Here is a 14,759-nt window from a genome sequence, read left to right as displayed (position 1 = left end):
TATCACCTGCTTGGACCCAGAGACTATCCTAGGGAGCCAGGTTTCATGCTTTCCACCACTTAGGGATGTGTTGGGGTAGAGGGTGAGCTCACGTCTCCATGTCACTCCACCACTGCCTCATCACAGCGGGCTGCAGAAGTGCACAGCCTGGCTCTCCTGACCTATGCCAATCCTTCCTCTTCCTCCTATGGCAGGAACAGACATTTCCTAACCCCTCAAACACAGCATGGCAAAACCAAACTTTGCCCCTGTGGCTTTATGGAAGTGGTTCTGATGGTGTCCACTCATGCTGCTGTGGTTTAACCCCAGCAGGCAACTCAGTACCACACAGCTGCTCATGCCCTGTCTCCCCAGTGGGTTGGGAAAACTGATTTTGTCCCAGCCAAAACGAGGAGACACACTCAAGGAATGAATGGAAAAGGCAGAATTCGCAGTGGGAGAAGGTAGTGAAGGTGGTTTAGTGCTCTGCTGGAGGTATTGTATTTTGCCTCAAATGCTCCTAGTTCCTGCTGGACATGGAAGCCCAGGGGAGATGGGAGCAGCTGCCTTTGTGTTAACTGAGCTGGACTGCTCCTTAATGTCTGCAGAAATAAAGTTCCTTGTAAGTCTTGGCAATGTTTTCTTTTTCCCACCATGTTTCTTAAACCTATCTATAGCACCCTGCCCTTTTCCCTAACTGCTGTCTGGGCAAGAGGCAAGGCATTTTGTATCTGGCTGGAGATATGGCCAAGTAACCAAAGAAGCCAGAGGCAATTTGCAACCTTTCCTCTGGCAAAGACTCTGATTTGGATCACTTCTCTCTTTAGGTGCTCATTTTTATGCAACTCGAAAAGTTCTTACTGCATTGAGGCCCCATCCTGCAAATACTAATGATGGACCACAGTTTCCACTTGATGTGATCTTCTGCTTCAGACTATCTAAAATGTTTATGTGTTTATATTCTAAATAATTAATATGTAAGACAACTTAAATAATCTTTGCTTGTTTTATCCTTCCAACCACCTCTCTTTTTTCTGTACCCTAGAGGAGATGAACAACAACTTGATGCCCAGGAAGAAATGGGAAGTTTCTACTATCATGGTGTCAACTTCTTCCTTAGAGAGACAAGGTGATGTAGTGATAGTGTATATGCTTTCTTCTCAATAGGGGTTTTGACAAAAGTCACCGCAAATTAGATGACCTTTGAAGCTCCCTTCCAACCCAAACTATTCTATGATTCTATGAAATAGCTGTTCAGTAAGCAAGTGGACAAAAGTCAGGCTTATTGTACAACTGGTTACAAAACAGGAGGAGCTGACTTGATAGCACATGGATCTGTCTTGATCCACATTTAAAAAGAATTGTATTCTTAAGCTGGTGGAAGAGGGAGTGAAGATCAGACACAAATCTTGCAGATAACCATTTATTAGGGTTAATAAAAATACTGTGTGACTTACTAGTCCAAAAAACCAAGCTAAGCCACCCAACGTGATGATACAGTAGGGTATTAAATGCTGCATATGCGTGCGTGAAGGGTAATTGCAGTTGCATATGATTTGTAGTCACTCAGGAAATCAAATGTCATTGTGGATAGGTCAGTGAAAACATCTGGTATGGAGGATCAAAGGCAAATGCTATTTTGAGTTGGAGTGGAGTGGTATTGAAAGTGATATGATAGCATAATGTTTCAATCAATAGTGCTTGGTAGGTGGTGTTCAGATTCAAACGCAGAGCTAAAGCCAAAGAAGCACATTGGAAAGGACTAGAGTTTCAGAGGTGGTGGTGTTGAAGAGCAAGGCAGACACTGCAATGAGGCAGCCAAGGTCTCCTCCTGATGATACTGCTGTTGGATTATGAGACACTTGTGTCAAGGTAGACAAGGCACCATTTACTTAACTGCCATAATGCAAGCATCCTTGGAATTGCTTGCTTATGGCAGTGGTAGGTGCTCCAGCATTAGAAATCTTTACCTCAGAGCTTGATTTCCACCAATCCACCCTCCTTCCCAAGAATCCAGGGAGGGCAGATAGCAGTCCTTAGCCTTAAAATATGTCAGTTAAGATGGAATAAGAAGGGAAAGAGAACTTGAGTCACAATTTAGAGATGACCTAAAAATTCTAGAAACAAAACTGAAGTAGAGGAAGAAGCATTTAGATTAATGTCTTAATGAGGAAGACTAGTGAACTGTAACAGACCCAGCAGAATACCTGTGTTCCTAGTTCATCCACATTTCTGCAGCCAGATTATCCAGGTTTAAAATCCCCTAGTCTTTTTTAATTCTCTTCATCAAACCACTTTTGATGATGTCTGAAAACTTTTCCTTGTCTTAGGAAGAAATACTTCCTCTTGTTAAAACAACACCTGATTTCTTTTTCCTTTGACCAGTCTGTGAAGAATAAGAAGCAGCTGAAATATTGCACTTGTTTTTTTCCAGACTTCTGGTTCTGACACAATTTTACCCATGGGGGAGCTCAGGGCATGAACTAGAACAGCAAATATTTTGTTAAATTAGTTGTCTTAGCAGAGGCTGATGAATTTTGTCATGGGGTGGTGGAGAGGCACAAGACCTAAGCAGTCTAAGGGGGATGGGTGTCACTGTGGAGGACAGAATTCCAAATTAAACCAATTAGGAAAGGTCAGTATTAAACTTCATCTGTTGGACTGCAAGACAAGTAAAAGGAAGTTCAGTGTCTAGTGAGGCAAAATCAAATGCAGAATTACCAACAAGGTGCAAATGTTTATGCAGCAGCAAAGCAAGGGTTCTAATGGAGCACAAACCAGATAGCATTAGTCATATGCAGAGGCAGAGCATGGGGAAGCATTCCCCTTACTCTATGCATGCAATAAAATAACTTAAGCATTGGGACAGACTGCTTACCTATTCTCCCATTCCATGGACTTGCTGTATAAAGCAAGTATTCAGCAATTTTAAGGCTGCACATGTGATTCTAAAGTATATGAACAAGAGATGGAATAGAAAATGCAGACAGACTAGATGATAACCAGAGGTGAGCAAAAGAGAAACTCCTGAAGGTTTAGAAAATAGACCCTGTGAAAAAGGCTGAAGAAAATATGTGATTATTTGGGTTGAATGTTCTGTTTAAGACAACTGATAGACAAAATGTAACATACAGAGTGGTTATTTTAATGAGTTACACTGAATATTTAGCTTGGGTAGCACATGCCTCAGAATTCCTTATTGGAAAACCTGCTTCATAATTGATACCAAGTGGCTACCTAGGGCATTTGTTTCAGAAGGGCATACCACCTTGAAATAAAACCTTAGAAGGAAGTCAGCTCTGCTGCTGTTGATGATATGACCTTGTCTTTACTCCCAGAGAACTGCTCTCGGACTTTATTGCCTCAGATTGTGCCTTTTGGGAGTGTAAACCTTGTCCAGACCATGTAGAACACTCATAGGTGGTACCACATAGAGGATGCACAACTTTTTTCCAGTCATACTGAGGATGTGTCAGTCCAAATGCCTGAGGAGCATGACTGAACAAGTTCAATATGGGACCAACAGTCACCAAATGAATAAAAAAGCCCCATGTGTTGCAATGGTTGAATTTACATTATTACCTACAGTGATCAAAGCCAGTGTGAGACCAGTGCCACAAATGCAGTGGGCTGTTATCAGGCATTTTAAAAGCAATTTCTGCTGCCCTTAGGATTATCCCATAAAGCTGGTTGAAATTTCACCCCATTCTGCAAATGCCTGTTTATACATGGGGAATGACAGACCTCTGTATTCAGCACGAAGGCATAGAGCTCTGAAGAATCAAATGTGAAAGTCTGCAGATTGTGGCTTTCACTTATTTTTCTCAAATTTGGTCCCAATTTCAGAACGAAAGGTGTTGAACTAGCAGTAACCAGGCTACTTGGAAGGACAGCCCTCACTTAGGAACCTCTCCTGCTCTGTCCAAGTTCCTTGGCTTAAGGGACCAGCGAGTCACCTTTTAGCTGGGTGACTTATCAGTGATCTTGGATTTAGGGCTGCAGACTGAACTTGAGCCTTGAGCTGCAGATAAAGTCATCAGTGTGGTACTTAGCTTAGTGGAGTCCAAGCTAGCTGGAGCCTTTTAGCACTACAGCAGTACAAATGTTAATAATAAATCAGTGAATGGCTGAGAGATTTGCCCTAAAAGGAAATCTCTCCAGTTCCATTCTTTGCAGCTATGTTGTTTCTGGGAGGTTGGTGTGCTGCTTTCCTCCAAAAAAAAAAAGCCAGGCCCTTTTTTTATTGCGAGATGCCAAGTCTTGAGATCCCAGCGCTCTGAATAATTAAGAACACAAAGTCCTTTCCTACAATGTGACTTAGGCCTTGTGATCTGCTATGGCCTCCTCAATTCTGATGCTGACTTTAAATGACCAGATTTTGAATTCCATGTGCAACTGAATAAGTAGTTACTCATACATGCAACCTGATTTCATTGACTGGAGCTAGAGGAGCATGACTGTTTAGCTGCCGGCATAAAGAGCTCATGACCTGCCTGAAGTGACGATGTGGTTGTATTTAGCAACAGCGCATTTTCCTTCCTTTTTGGACTCAGGGCGATTATGTTCCTGTGCGCAGGAAAGAAACATGGCATCTGCGGTCCCTTGTGAAACAGAACTGACTAACTGAACAAAAACAGGGGGAAGAGCCCTCAGCTGAGCATGTCAAACACATGAATCAGGTTGTGTTATTATCTGTTGGGTTTTTTTTAGCCAGCCTGCTAACCCGGTGATTCAAGTGGGTCTTGGGAGGCAGAGGAGGGCATTCTGACCTCTTTTAGCCCCCTGGAGATACAACAGTACTTTTTTCTAAAGCAGCAGGTGTTAATTCCAGAGGGCTGGCAAAGTGTGAGCCCTGGATTAGAGCCGCCATCCCTTAGCAGTAACCACTACTGAGCTGGTAGACGCTTTCCTTCAGTAAAAGCTGGCTGCATAATAAAGGTGGTCTGAGGATCTGACCATGGAGATCTTACCTGTAACTCTTTCTGTTTTCAGTTGAAAAGGCTGTTTTGTGGCTGTTTTCCTGCCAGTAGTTTTGTTGTTGTGTAGTTCTATGTTTCAGCCCACAAATGGCAACATTTACTAGGGCTGAAATGCCTCATCTGTTACCTCATCTGTTAAAGAGGTGTTAGACAACGATACTTTATCAGTTAAAGAGGGCACTTTAACATCAGTTAAATTCAGGACACTTTGGATTTCACATGAAGATATGTTTGTAGATGTTAAGCCTGTTGATCAGACTTACTTTTGTGGGTCTAATTTGATAACAGAAGTAAGTTATGAATAATCACAAGGTATGGAAGGTGATGTAATTATTAAGCAGAACCCTGTGAGAGACTGGAAGACAACTTGGCAGAGACAAAACTGGGAGCAGGGATATCTGGGAATCACTCAGTATAAATTTTCCCCATTCTCAAATTTCAGTGTGGCCTCCACAACCAGTAGAAAACCATCTATCTATAGAAAAGCTTATGGACAGCTGCCAGTAGATGATGCCTGGAAATTAGGAATGGGACAGCTGGTGCTTGACCTTGTTTTGCATGATCCTGATTTATAAAAAAGGCTGGAAATCTCAAGGCTCCCATGACTCCGGTGGGAATCACCCTCTCCAGCCCTGTGGAACAGCCTCTCAACAAGATCTATAAGCCACAAGTGAATTTTTCCATGTTCCCTAGAACCTTTCCCTGGCTAGCCATCGATTCACACCCCCAATGGGAGTTTCAAAGATGTTCTTTGGCACTGGTTGATTTTTTTTTCCCAAACCTCTCATGGAGTCCTGGAATAAGCAATGTAATTGCAGCTTGAGAAAATCTACCTAACAACCATGCGGCAGATTCAGCAAATCACATGCACAGTGAGACTTAAAACATCTCAGCACCCAGGCTGATTGGCTTGAGGGTTTTTAGAGGTTCATTGATAATTAAGGTAATAAACATGTCACACAGGCTAAAACTTGGAGGAAAAAGACTGAGTTATATAGGAGATCCCCAATGCTTTAATTCATGGTTAAGAATCAAACAAAGAAAAATCTAACTCCCTTATCTTCTTTGTGCCCTGGTGCTATGTCTGTCTTCTCAACCTAGCAAAAGTAGCTCAGAAAATTCGACCCTTCATGTTCCTTTCCAGAATTCCTTGGTCTTCCAGTAGAGGGAAGTATTGTTTCATTTCCTTTATCTTTGAAAGGTCTTGCCAAGGAAATACAGCAAAAATACAAAGAAATGATCAATATTATACAGATAAGGAAATGGAATCTGTCATTTAGACCTTAGTCTTGCAGGTGTGTTCGTGCCACACCTTCTTGCAGGAGGAGGCAATCAAAATAAGAGAATCATAAAAGCTCAGGATCAAGCCCCGCGTTATTTACAATGCATGTGAAGGACAGAGAACTGGTACCAATCAAAAGTCCTGCAATGGAAGCTAAAAGTGCAAATTAAAGTTTCATTTGTGTTATTTTAGGTGCTTTGCTCGGTGACAGCCAGTAGCCTAAGCTTTTACTTGTTTCCTTACTGCTATTATGTTCCGTCAGCTTTCTGTTATCCAAGGGAAAGTGGGTCTGGAAGACCTGAATAATACAGGTACTATGGCTTCACAGGGTGGCTCCACATTAAGCTAGCTTGAATTTCTGTGTCACACTGCCAGACAAACTCGTACAGGGAGGGCTTTCCAGCTCACATGTGCTGCCATGTGGGTGCTGGAAGCCAGCTCAGATGGGATCAGAGGCATCTGTCCTGAGCTCATGGAACAGGGATTAAGAGGGAGCTGGGTGCAGCCCAGGTGTGAAGCCAGCTCAGGTTCACCAGTGCTGCAGATGTGCTGCTTCCAGCTGGCTCAGTGGGAGCAGTGCTGTGCCTGATCCTAATGAACCTGACTTAGGTACCACATCAGTACTAAAAATATTAGGGCCAGAGTATAAACTCAGACAGTTCATTGTTCATGAACTTCTTGGTATGATTTTCTTCCGCTCCAGTTAACTCTCCTGCAGACCAGGGTGGATGGGGACAGTTTGGAAAGCATGGGCTGGAGGCAGGATGGACATGGCCATCTCACTGATGGATGTAAGCAAATATGTCTGCATGGACAATAGATATGTGGTACTGCTCAGACACATTTTCTGTGCTAGTGTAGCCATAGCCACGCTGCCCTGAGTAGAGCCAGCTGTGGTAGTTCTGTGCTAGGCAGTGTTATCTGCAGAGGAGATAACCTGCTGGCTGGTAACAGAAAAGCAGACTGAACAGAACATGCTCCTGAGAGTAAGCTTGGTTGCAGAGTCACTCTGCTCCACAGCATGACTGCACCTTATGTGGCTTGACTTCAGGCACTGTCATTGGTGTGAGCCCCAGCAGCATGGGCAGCATGGGCTGCAGCACTGGCCTCGTGTCCTGGTATGCATTCAGAAGGTGGACTGCTCAGGTTTCACTTCTTCTGTGGCCCAGTCTGCACGGCTGTTAGCATCCTCCCTAAACTTACCCTGAGATGCAGCTCATGGAAGGTCTCAACGATGCCTGTGTGAATTCTCTCTCCTGTGGGACAAATGTGATGATCCTGCTTTGGTTATGAATAAGTTCTCCCAGTATTATGGTTATTGTAATGAGCTTAGCCTTGGTACATTAGCAATTCAGTGCCATTTATAATGCTTTTTTTCTCTATCGAATTCAGTGCTGCAATTTTCCCAGTGAAAGCAAAGACAGGATTTTAGTGCCCTTGAATGTGGTTGCTTCATGTTCTATTATCTTTCTTGCTACTCATTGTGGTAGTAATTAAAACTATAATGATAGAAATCTTGAGCTTACGGACCACCCTTCTATGGGATTTTTCTACCTGTAAATCCCACCAAAAGTTTTGTGTTGTTTTTTTATTTCTTCTTCTTTTTTTTTTTCTTTTCCTGAAAACAGTCAGATTGAAGTTGTTTTCTTCCCAGAGTCAAGATAGATGCACCTGGTTCCTCCCAGTGCATTGGTATATTACATAGGCAGTGGCCTGGCATTTCCTCCTCCTTATAATGGGGAAACCTGTTTTTTTTTTTTCCTTCTAACATCTATTGTGGTCAATTTGTCATTTTAAAGTCAGCTTTGTGGCTGCCACACCACCTCTGCTGACTGCCTCATGCCTCAGGAATTGTTGGAAATTATCTTGGATGCGGCAGCTCATGGAGTCTTCCTTGAAACATGAGTCGAAGGGTTGGACAGACAGCACCTGCTGCTGTTCGCAAGGTGGCACAGGGCAGCACTGGCTGTGTATGATCTGTCGTCATACTAGGCTATTATTCTTATCACTTTGAAAGTGATGCTTTAAGGGACAGGAGGGGGTATGGGAAATATTCCTCATCAGTTTGTTTGTGGTAGCTGTGAGCATCATGTCATGCTCTGCAGGAAGTCAAGAACTTGTTCTCCTCTTTTACACAGGCACAAACTGTTGTGAGCAGTCAGGGAACAAAAAATAATGTGAAGATTATTTCAAAATGCTTATTTCTCTTGTGCACATTGTTTATTACTGCATGCAGAGCTGTTTTATATTGCCAGTAATGTCAAAGAGAAATTTTCTTTCCTCACACAAAGAATCAAATCATAGAATCATCACAGGTGGAAAGGTCCACAAAGATCATCAAGTTCCACCCCTCTGCCATGGGCAGGGACACCTTCTACTATGCCAGGTTGTTCAATACCCCATCCAACCTGGCCTTGAACACTGCCAATGGTGGGGCAGCCACAGCTTCTCTGGCCAACCTGTGCCAGTGTCTCACCACCCTGACAGTAAAGAATTTCTTCCTAATATCTGATCTAGATCTACACTCTGTCAGTTTAAAACCATTTGCCCTTGTAAAAAGTCCCTCTTCAGATTTCTTGTAGCCCCTCTTAGGTACTGGAAGGCTGCTCTAAGGTCTCTCTGGAGCCTTCTCTTTTCCAGGTTGAACAAGCCCAGCTCTCTCAGCCTTTCTTCACAGGAGAGGTGCTCCAGCCCTCCAATCATCTTCATGGCTCTCCTCTGGACTCACTCCAACAGGTCCACAAAGCTATGTTGTTGGTTATAATAGACAGATTAACTCAGAGAATAGGTATCAGTCAAATTTTTAGCACTGAATTTACCCATAACCTGAAAGTAGCAGGGAGATGCCTTCTGTGCCCCTGAATATGAAGTGGCTAGCTTCTCTCCCTTCTTGTGAAAGATTTCATGTCTGACCATTAGAAGTTTATATTTCTTTTGCTAATATTAAAAACTCCTGTCTGAGATACGTGGCTGGATGCTTTCTCCAGACAGAAGTGACAGTGGGATTGTCCACAGGCATAGGTCAGGGTTGGATGAAGCCTTGGGTGATATGGTTTAGTGTGAGGTGTCCCTGCCCATGACAGGGGGGTTGGAACTAGATGATCTTAAGGTCCTTTCCAAACTTAAGTATTCTATGATTCTAAGTGTCTGGCTGTCCCTGATGCCTTCAGCTAAAGCCTATTGCTGAGGCTAGAAGTTCATGTGGACGCATGCCAGTGAGCAGTGCCTGTTAGGAAAGGGCATTTAACACAAAAAAGATCTAATCAGTGCCTAATAAACAAAGACATTTTGCCCTGTGTTGACAATATGTTGTGCACATGGCTACAACTTCCTCTAACCCTCTGACCTCTATGATATGTAGCTTTGTCCAAAAACATATTAAAATAGCCACCCACCTAGGCTTGTTGCCTTAATAATGGCATTGTTCCAGGCTGGGGCTAAGCAGTGCAATGAGAGACACTGACAAAGGAAATGTAAAGCACAATTCCTTAAACTGCATAAATCTCATGACTGGATTCATGACCTTTCTGCTGTCAGGTTGCACCCCTGCCTTTCTTCTGCCTGTCCTTTGATAAGGATATAACTATGGACAGGTATGACAAAGGGTAGCTGCCAAATACACTTTCTGAAGATGAGACAAAATTTCAGCAGCTACTACTACTACTACTACTGCCACCACTACTACTACTACTACTACCACTACTACTACTACTACTGCTACTACTACTTTACATTCTTGGTTTCTGGTTGGGATTTTAACCTGGGGTTAAAATCTATTTGAACTTTGGATGTAACTGAGCAGGATGCTTTCAAAGAACATATTGATATTATCAGTAGATCAGTGGAAACTGAATCCAAATATATCATTTGACATTCAACTCAAGTCTCTGTGTGCAGGATGAATGTAAATATAAGGTGATTTTGACTCAGAAGTTAGAAATATTGCACATTTTGTTCAGTGTGTCAGGTGCTTGACACTTCATGTTTTATGCTCCTGATTTCAGTGACTATCAGCGAACAATGATACCCCAGAAAATAAGCCCAAAGGATTACGCTGTACCTGATATTTTATACAAGAAGGACAGACATGATGGAATAAAGTACATGCTTAGAGTTAACCTGTATTAGTGCTGGCATGATCTTCTGCCATTGAAAGATGATGCATGGGAATACTTAAAACAGAAGAAGGGGAATTATTTCAGGAATGTGTTTGGTAAGCTCCTTTTAGTGATTTGATTGCTACTTGTTTTTGGGTGCATGAGAATATCTCTGTTTGCTTTTATTGGAGTAACATCATGCCAGGCGGTAATGGATATGGTGTATCAAGTCTGCATACCTTAGCAGAGATTTTCTAACTCTTCAGGGCCAGCAGTGAACTTTATACTTACTGACTCCTGTGAATTGTCATAGGAAGAACTGCTTTTTTATGAAAATGTTTGTTATTTAGTTAGTTCTGGATGAGATGCTGGATTTTTCACAAACTATTTCCCATCACTTGTTTTAGCTCCAAGAGACCAGTAATTCACACAATATATGGTGTATTTTTCATCTCCATCTCATGGGACTGGGCCTGGTCTCTCACTGGTGAGATGAAACTTTTCATGAAGTCTTGCATGAGTCCCTCGGGCCTGGGACCTTTGTACAAGCATATATTAGTGTGAGTGTTGCTATAGTGATATGTGTTTTGTGTTATCCGTCACAGATTGCACATGTCCACAAAGCAGCAGCAATCATTCTGGGGAATTAATGTGTACATCAGTGCTCTGTAAGTCATCTTGTTGCACAAGAATTGTTGTGAGGAGTATTTTCATATTTGGGAATCAGGAGCACAAGGGTGATATTTAAGCAGATGTTGGAAAAAGTTAGTATTTTCCTAGTTCCCCATCTTCTGCACTCCAAATGAGAGGTTTTCACAGCTCCCATCCAAGTGAAAGTCAGATGGTGGAACCTGTCATTCTGGTGAATGTTTGTCCCTTGTTTACTGCTCACTTTGTCAACATGGCTATATACCTATGTTAATGTACAGGTAAATTTATGAGATCAAATAAGAAAGTTTTTCTTAATTGCTCCTTAAAGGGACAGGTAGAACTGTGATTTTTTTAACCCCTGGGGATTCTTACAGTAGATGCTAAAGTACGATGTTTAGATAGATGTCATAATCAGCATCAACCTCCATTGTGGACACTAGCAAATATGAGGGTGAAGACAGACAGAATATAAGAATCAGGGAAGATTATGGAATAGTTTCTAGTGCTCAGATGAAATTTTAGAATGTGAAAACTGGGAGCACAAACACCACAGTTGGTCTTCACATTCTGAATGTTGTATGGCAGAAGCTAAAAGTGGCTGTCTCTACTCTCCTCTCCACTCACTACAAATAATGTTCAAAACCTCTGAAATTCTCTCAGTTTTACTGTCCATTACTGTGCAGGAAAGGCAGATTTGCAGAAAAGCTAGCTTTAGCTTTTGGGAGGAGAATCTGGACTACAAGAAACAATTTCTAGTTGGAACTTCAGGAGTGAGAAAGCTGTTCCTAGCAGCTGTTGCTGAGGCTGGAGCATGCAGTACAGCCTTCTGTGATAGGCAGGGTGGGCTTGGACAGTCAGGGTAATCTACTCATTTGAAATACCTACTTGTGCAACTCCTTGTTTTTTGTGTCCAACAGGGCAAAAAAGTTGACTTTCTCACTGGTTGCTCATAGAGGAAGAGAAAATGCTGTGTTTGGCTCTCTTCTCCTGGGATTCACGTTTTATTGCTAGTACCCATACACTGCTTAGTTCATGTTACTCAGTGATTATGGGTTGTATGGATAATAGAACTGAAAGTGAAACTGACAAAAATCTCCTTTGGCATGGGAACAATCCAGTCTGACTGTAAGAGATGTCTCTTATTCTCATTCTAGTAGTTTGCTTCCTGGGGTTTACCGTCAAAATATTCTGTTAGACTGTACTAAGTACATTTTCACACATGTGCACAGCTGTGAGGTCTTTCTCTGATTTGATGTTGAATCTGGAAGATGCTGGCTAAGAACAACCTGTGCTGTTCCATGATCCTATGATTGGCACTTAGGTGACTCCAGTGTTACAACAAAACTTCCCTTCTACTGAGTAAGTAGCCTGGCCCTCATGGTAGCTCTTGTGCTTCAAAGCAGCTGGAGCACAGACTGGGATGTTATTAACTGCACACTCCCAACTGCTGAAGTTAATGATGTGATCCTTTTGCTGCTGGTGGAACAGTGTCTGTGGGGGAGAAACGGTTTTGGTCCCATCCAGAAGATGCTGGTGATACCCTCCTTTTTCTTCTTTTTTTTTTTAACAAGAATATTGAACTTGCCCTTGTCTTCCTTTTGCACCTGAAGCCAGGTAAGATATGCCCATTTAACCACAATGGCTGGTCAAGGCTCTGGCAGTGTGTATGCGTGTATATAAAGAAATGAGTTACCCCTGACTAGGCTCTCTGACTCACCCACCATGAATGACGTTAGACTGAATGCAACTTGATGTATTTCACATATTACTATTAGATCTGGGTCATTGGAGACAATTTCAGAGAAACTTGCTTTCTGAGTAATCTTATCTTTAATTTCCCAGTAGCTTCTAGGAGCATAGTTGCTTTAATTACATCCTGTTGCTTTAACTTCATGCTGTGCGGATGTGTGCGCAGCTCTCCATGGGTGAGGTTAGCAGCAGTATTCAGTGTCTTGCAGACTCTTAATGAGCAATATAAGGAACCACATTCCCTGCAGCAGCCTAGGGTTTGACATAGGGTTTCCTGTTGAAAATAATATTGAATATAGTTTTCTGGTTTGCCTGTATCTGCCCAATTACTCACAGGGGTGATTCAGATGTTTGTTTTCTTTAAGGCTGTATAAAAAAAGGTCTGAATGGCATTTTGCAGGAGGTTTATAAAATGAACTGTGGAGTGCAAAAGTATTCATAAGAGAAAAGGGGTGTATTAAGGCAGCCCAGGCCCCATATGAAGATCACCAGTTCACTGCAGGTTCCAGATATATATAACTTACATCACTCTGTAGCTGAAGGAGGGAAACAGGTGGCCCCTAACCCGTGCAACAGGGCTCCTGTTTCTGTCCACTAGTGATAGATTAGGCTGAAGTGCCTCTGAATGGTGAGGAGGTGTTGTTACAAGCCAAGGGGAGATTACCAAGTGACCTGAAGGAAACAGTAAATAAGGTGGTATACATGAAAAGCTGTCTGCCTCAGCAGCTGCCTCTCCCTGGGGAAGTTCAGAAACGGTTTGTGCTTAGCCCTATAAATTTGCTCAGGATGGATCAAGTTAACTGTAGGGATTCAAAGGAGAAGCGTCAGTCTTAGTGTGAGCACTAAGCTATATTAACTCGTGCACATGAAACTCTTTGTTGAGTTAGTTTGACCGTGTCAGTCTAGGAACTGGGTCAATGGGTTGAGCTGCCTGTGTAAGAACTACCCACAGCGATCCTGGAAAGAAAGTGTGGGAAGGGCCATCTGCTCTGTGGTGGAAAAAGGCAGAAGTTTCACCTTGGTCAGAGAGGGAAAAGGAGACTGATGCAGAATTGCTTCCTGCAATCATCGAGTGGCCCCCTGAGAGGGGGCATGGATTCTCCTCTCGGGAATAATAAGCTAGGTAATAATTTATGTGTAGACAATCTGTTACTGAGGACAGGGTAACTTTCCCAAGCCTAAAATGAATGTGCCAGGAGAGACTCATGCTGCATGTAAAGACAGATGAATGCCATGAACACTTTCCATTTGGGCATATGGAACTTGAAACATACACTTCAAAGTGTCCTCGAGAACTCTGGCCAAATGAGCATCGTTTTGTGTTTAGTTTTGCTTCTACTGGATGTTAAACACCTTCTGTTTCATTGTTAGCAACAGAACAAGGTCTCCATCTCATTTTATGTAGCAGAATTAGGACAGTGTATTGATTTCCAAAGCTATTTGTCATTATATTTAGTTTAGAACTTGGGTCACCAGGTGAGTAGGGGGGACTTTTTTCAGTGTTACACTTTGTTGATGAAGGTGGCAGCTCTGCAGAGCTGTGAATGCCTCCCTCAGTGAGCTGTCAGTGGTGTCTCCTGCTAGATGGGAACAGCAGCTTATTGCAGACTTTAGTGGTTGTGAGACCAGTTAGCACAGAATTTGTTTGTTTGGTTGTTTTTGTGCTGGACTTTACTAAATGTCTGAAATGAGCATCTAGAGCTAATGTTGTTGCCTCTAAACACTAACCTAAGACTGTTATCTAATCTAAGTGTGAAATAGCAGGTTACTTGAGATCCCTTCCAGCTTCATATCTCCCATGCTCTTATGAGTCTTCATCACCCCAGTTCAAGCTTTTAAGGGATGACTTAATTAACTAAAAGTGTGTTTCATGTGTCTTTTTAAAAGGATGCTACTAGATAGCAAAATATACCATGGAATTATTGACACTGCAGCTCTAAGGCCAAGCTCCATGGGAGGAAACTGCAATCCTGAGCCCACGCTGAACCCCCAGGAGTCAGTGGGCTGCACGATAGCAGGTCT

Source organism: Melopsittacus undulatus, chromosome 5, assembly GCF_012275295.1.
Source record: "Melopsittacus undulatus isolate bMelUnd1 chromosome 5, bMelUnd1.mat.Z, whole genome shotgun sequence".
Classification (NCBI taxonomy): domain Eukaryota; kingdom Metazoa; phylum Chordata; class Aves; order Psittaciformes; family Psittaculidae; genus Melopsittacus; species Melopsittacus undulatus.
This window is presented reverse-complemented; position numbering follows the sequence as displayed.